General features: G+C 39.4%; 3 pseudogenes; all 3 read right to left on the bottom strand.

Moving 5' to 3' along the window:
• Positions 1 to 374: 374 nt before the first annotated feature.
• LOC105886987 lies at positions 375 to 1,388 on the bottom strand (annotated as a pseudogene).
• Positions 1,389 to 1,686: 298 nt separating this feature from the next.
• On the bottom strand, positions 1,687 to 3,574 carry LOC105886986 (annotated as a pseudogene).
• Positions 3,575 to 5,013: 1,439 nt separating this feature from the next.
• Positions 5,014 to 5,445, bottom strand: LOC100944513 (annotated as a pseudogene).
• Positions 5,446 to 5,902: the final 457 nt, after the last annotated feature.

The following is a 5,902-nucleotide window of genomic DNA, read 5'->3' as shown; positions in this document are numbered from 1 at the left end:
TGCTGATAAAATATTAAATTTAGACTTAAAGCCAATTAAGATAAGGACTTTGGATTATTAGAAAAGCAGTGATTTGATTTCTGGAAAGTATATTGAAAAAGGGAAATATTTTTATTTATTTTATTTTTTATGTTTTTTTCTTTTTTAAATCAACTGCAATGACTTTATTTTAGTAGTTTTCCAAGCCCCTCAAAGGGTCTCGTTAGACAGGGCTGGCACTCAGTCAGCCATGGAGTCCTAATTACTTGATTCTGTTTTGTAGATCACAAAGGTTACTTCCAATGATTTCTTCTTCCATTTCCTCAAATCAGCTTATACATTCTGAACATATATCCATCACTCTCTAATACTTTGAGGTGGCATATTCTGGTCTCCTACTTTGTGTTTGAAGTAGATTGCTTCTTCCTCTTTGCTATCATTAATCTTTTAATTATCTTCTTATTTCTCTTAGCACAGTCAGGACATAACATATTATCTTCTAGGCCTGGAGATGGGAAAATACAGGAAGAGGGAACAGGAGTACAGAGGGCTGGTAACAGGAAGAGGGAGATCATCCTCCTGGGAGTGGCAGGCACCCAGGCTTGACTTGCATGAAACTGTATGTGGACCCAACCCTCTCTGTCTGCGGGGAGAGGCTCGCCATGCATCACACACCACCTAAGGCCAAAAGCTGTTGTCAAAAAGGCCTCAGCAGAAGCAGGAATAGACCATGAATTCATAGTCTTAGGCTGACCAGCTTTGGCAGCCATCCTTGCCCACGATGCCAACGCAGATTCCTGGGCTGATGTTATCACTTCTACGCTATTGAGCTCTTCTGTTTTCACACTCATTTTGGACCTTTCCTGAGGTCTTGCTCTCTTGGTCTCTGCCTTGAGTTTCCTTGAACATGAATGTAATCTGGCCTCCTTTGGTATTTCAGGAATTAAACATTTCTGTTCAGGAAAGGCATGCTCCTGAAGCCTCAGAAAAACTTCTGTTTTCTTGCCATCAGTACTCAAGTTGAGTTGCTGGCACCAGTTCCTCAAAGTGTCTCGACTCACATCATTAATGGAAGGCAAAACGGTTGGCAAGGGAAGATCAGGATTTTTACATCTAGCTCTTCGGATGACTTTTGATTGCTTATTTGTTGGAGGTAGATGAATTTTCCTGAAATTCTCAGAGTTGTAGGTCTGGCTCACTGAGGCAGTCCCTGTCCTCACATCTTCATTGTGTTTCTGGGGATTGTTCAGTTTGACATCAGAAGTTGAAGAAACAGTTGGTTCCATTTGTTCATTATTTGAATCATCTGAATCATCTTTAACTGGAACCAGTGTCAAAATCATACTTTCTTCATCATCTGTGTCCTCAGAGACATTCTTCTGACTGTTACCATGATTTGAGTCTGACATTTTTTCAGCAGGACCTGAGGGAGGTAAAGCCAGCAACGGTAAGAATAGGTGTAGTTTACTTCTTTTAATCTCTGTTTTTTTCTTCTGTACTTTTATTATCATTATAGTCTTTATATCAAGATACATAGCAATGATAGCAGGTTTCTTTCTAAGGCTTAGAATTAAATATTAAGTATCTTTCCCCACTTTAATTTTACATTACTCTGCCAAGAAAAAAAAAATTAAAACTCAAGTTATTTGAAGCCTTGACATACTCCCATGTTTAGCTAGGCTATGTAAAAGTTGGTGGCTTTATTCTTCATGCTGTATAAGCAGATCCAGACCCTAGAAAGATGGGACCAAGTTATATAATTGTTTTTGAAAAGTGTGCTACAAAAGGGATGGCCTGTTTTCTAGCCTGTTATAAGCCAGGTTACAAGTAAGGAAGGGGGAAAGAGAGGGACATTTTCTTCCAGAAAAAAAAAAACCACAGAATTTCTGAAGAGTCCCAGTCCATAATTTTTTCCCAAAATGGTGGAGGGGGTGTTAAAACTTCAACACGAGTTTCAAAGTACTGTCTCTGTGAGGGGCCGGTAGTTGCCTTGCTGAGGAGGGGGACAGCTACATTTGACCATCCCCGCACCCTTTCCAGCTAGGGGAAATGGAAATGTTAAGTTTATTGCCCAGTGAGTGTGAAAGTGGGCTGAAGCTTGGTTGGTACTGAATTCTCTAGCAGGTTTCTTCTAGACAGACAACTCAGACTCTTCCTCTCACTTCAGCAAATAAGTTATTTTTAAAAGCACTTGGGAAGTTCCTCCTCTACCCTTTAGGTGGGAAGGCTCAGAAAAGGGAGTCATCAGTACAGCCACCTTCTAGGCCCGTGGTTCTCAACCTTCCTAATGCCGCGGCCCTTTAATATAGTTCCTGTGGGTCTCAACCCACAGGTTGAGAACCACTGTTCTAGGCCATAATGGAATTCCTGAAGGTTAGAGACTCCATAGAAGTGGACAAAGGCTGCTGCCACCACCAGGATATGGAAAATCTGATGAGACTGGAACCATATGGCAAATTTTCTAGGAAAGACGTGCTTAGGAATTCGAGCAGCATAAAGGCCAGCTCCAGTGATGTACATCACAGCCTTGAGGAAGAACCAGCTCTTCTGGCCCATCATGGTGGCCTTGACAAAGCCCTCAGTGATAGTAAAGTGCATGGTGGGCACGATACCACTCAAGCCAAGTTTTAGGAACACTCCTGCTCTTGTCTGCTGGTGCTTAGCAATGGCAAACTAGTCCACTGGCCACAATGATAGCAGAAATGCTCAGGACACAGACAATGGAGAAGTAGATGAGCCATGGCTGTGGGGAGCAGTAGAAAGAGTAATAGAGCCAGGGGACAAAGCTCCCCATAATCAGTAGAGCAATCCCTGAATAGTCCAGTTTGGAAAAAGTCTGAGAGACTTGCTATGAATGACAAGAGACAGCGGAAGAGCCAGGAGAAGCTGAGGCAGAGCACTGCACCCAAAAAGAACATCCCCCAAACCACCTTCTCCTGTACAGTGGCCATGAAGTACATATTTGTTTAAGCATGGTCAAGATTCCCAAAACGGGAAGTAGCACAAAACCAAGCAGATGGATCCAGATGTTGCCAGTTTCTGTATGGATGCAGACACTGCTCTTGAAGCAAGCCTGAAAGGAGGGTATAGGTGGTCTATGGCCGTGTAGCAGTCACTATCCTTCAGCCAGTCAGGGAGCACATTGTATGGGATGACCCTCCAGACCTAGGAGAGATACAATCCCTTTAGCTTCCCCAGTGACAAGCAGTGAAGGAGAGCCACTCTAGGAGGACATCAGTCAGGTGTTGAACGGTCTCAAGTAATAGGGGAACTGCTTGGATCAGGAGATACGCAAGTCACAGCACAATGGCCCTAGCAGAGTACTGATTCATATTTTGACCACTGTCCTTGTTTCACGTTAGTTTATCTGTGTAAGCTTTAGGTTGTTTCTCAACATTTGAAGCAAATATGGCACTTTCTTCTTAAGCCACTTATACACAAAGTCCTCCATCTTCTCCATGGTGTGGTGGGCTTGTAGGGGAAGTGTCAGTACCTGCACCTCTTCCTCTTGATGGGACACTGGGCATGTTTGCTCTTCTTCAGCTTTTGGTGGGTTGGCAATTACTCGTTTGCCTTTCTTTCCTAGCAGGGGTTGAAAGGGAAATTTTTAGTGCAATCAGCCTCAGGTACATGCAGGAAGAATCCTTTATAAATCCTTGAGACCATGTTCTAAGAGCTGCCAAGTGCAACTTGCCTTGGGTTTTCTGAATTTTTCAGACTTGTGCGCCCTCTTGTGTTTAACTTAGCAATAGTTAAGACCATTTTACATTATGTGGCCATTAGTGTTGTGTAGTTTGATGGGTTGGTTGTTATGTGGGTATACTTTGAGGACATTATAAATTGTCAACATATAATGGTAAATTTCAACACATGTTACCAAATATCATTATTATAATAGTCTTATAGCGTCTTTATAGAACTGCACAATTGGAAGGAATATTGCATGTTTCCCTGATTCTGTTTCCTACATTTATTTTTGCATACTCTTTGTCAATTTTTCTTTTATTTAATGAATACGTTCGTTGAGATACATGTCCTGGAACATAAATTATTTCTAAAAAGGCTAAACTACAAGGTTTAGTTATGTTATTATTTTTATATCGAGGTTCTGTGGCAGTTGTAAGCTATGTTGGCTGAAAAAGCTAGTTAAGTGCCTAGCACATTGTAACCCTTCAATAAATATTTGTTGAAAGGGAAAATGTGGAAGAATCATGGTTGATGACCTTAATTTTCTTTGTTGAATGAAATAGTTGATATTAATTGGATGGTTGCCAGATTATTGGACAGTTTGTTACTCTGGTTCCAAATAACCTGGGGGAACAAATGACTTTTAACCTTTGGGTCAGTATTTAATTGAAATAGGATTCTTATACCTCATTGTACATATAACTATATTAAAATCTCCATCTATAGCCTTCTTCTTATTGACATGAAATTAGGGTTTCCATTATCTGGACCCCTCATGAACTGATTTACTTTGATTTTGTAGATCTCACCATAATCAGATCAACCTTGGTGCTGGTTTATGAGCCAGTATTTCAAGCCGAGCAGTGTTAGCAAATAGTGTCCTAAGCAAAGTGTTCCTTCCAAACAGGGGAGGAATTAAAAATGTGATTCTAGACAGTTAGTGACCAAGGTTCAGAATTTGATAATACCTTACCTGCTTACTAGATAAATGCTGTTATATTTCATTTGTATGGGCAAGATATAAGTTAAATCATATAATTTGGAAATAGAAATAAAGGACTTGCCTATTATCTAACTATGTAGTTATAAAACTATGTGAGACTTACATGAAGAATCTTACATCTCATTTCTTAAAAGGGAGGTGTGTTAAATTCAAGAATATAATCAAGAAGGCCATTTATAATCTTTTTGACTAATAAGGATTTTTAAAAAAAAATCTAAAAAAAAAAGGAATAGCTATGTCTTATAAAGGAAGATAATAGGCAAGTCCTTTTAGTAGATTTAAGAGAATTTCTTTTCTTTTTTTCTTTTTACTGTAAAATAAATTTATTGGTGATAACATGTCACTTATTCCTGATACTTGATATTACAAACTTTGGGATCTTTGAGATACACAGGATCCTTATATGTAACTGGCATAAACCCCATTATGTGAGATCTTTTAATTGCCTTTATGATTTATTTCTTTTTCTTCCCTCAAAGACCTATTAATTTGCCTTCCATAAATGCATCCAGTAAATGGAGAAATAAGCTGGGACAAAAGCTGTACATTTTTATAATCTACATGTTTTTCACACAAGATATGTTTCTTAAGAGGTTCCTTATAAGGATTTTCCATCGCAATAGGCATGTCCTCATTGCTGGGTACCTGTTTATACTGTGAACAACCTCTCTGCTCCATAGCGCTGAGTGAGAGCCAGGATGTGTGAAACAGACAGAAGCTGTTACCAAACTTGTTAACTTTTTCCTCCCTAGATCACTGCAAACCATAGCTGCCATGATTCCTCTTTCCTCCTCTTCCTTTCGTTCTTCATTATTAAGAGAGTTTATTTTGTATGCCCTAAATGGATAGAGGAAATTTTGCTGTCTCTTCATATCCAGGACACTCTGTGAATGATTTGACAAATATTTAGTAAATAGCAATTGCATGCATAGCAACATGTCAACTATTCATTGGTTAGAAGTAATGCATTTTTTAATTTTTATTTTTGAGACAGACTCTCATTCTCTTGTCTGGGCTAGAGTGCAGTGTTGTCATGACAGCTGACTGTAACCTCAAACTCTTGAGCTCAAATAATCCTCCTGTTTCAGATTCCCAAGTAGCTGGAACTACAGGCCTGTAACGCCACACCAGCTAATTTTTTCTATTTTAAGTAGAAATGGGGTCTCTTTCTTGCTTAGGCTGGTCTCAAAGCGTTTTTTTTTTTTTTTTTTTTGATGCCTTGGTTCAAGATTT

The sequence above is a fragment of the Otolemur garnettii genome, unplaced genomic scaffold, assembly GCF_000181295.1.
Source record: "Otolemur garnettii isolate 467f Iridium unplaced genomic scaffold, OtoGar3 scaffold00038, whole genome shotgun sequence".
NCBI classification, from domain to species: domain Eukaryota; kingdom Metazoa; phylum Chordata; class Mammalia; order Primates; family Galagidae; genus Otolemur; species Otolemur garnettii.
The sequence above is the reverse complement of the archived record's forward strand: the minus strand, read 5'-3'. Positions and strand labels throughout refer to the sequence as shown.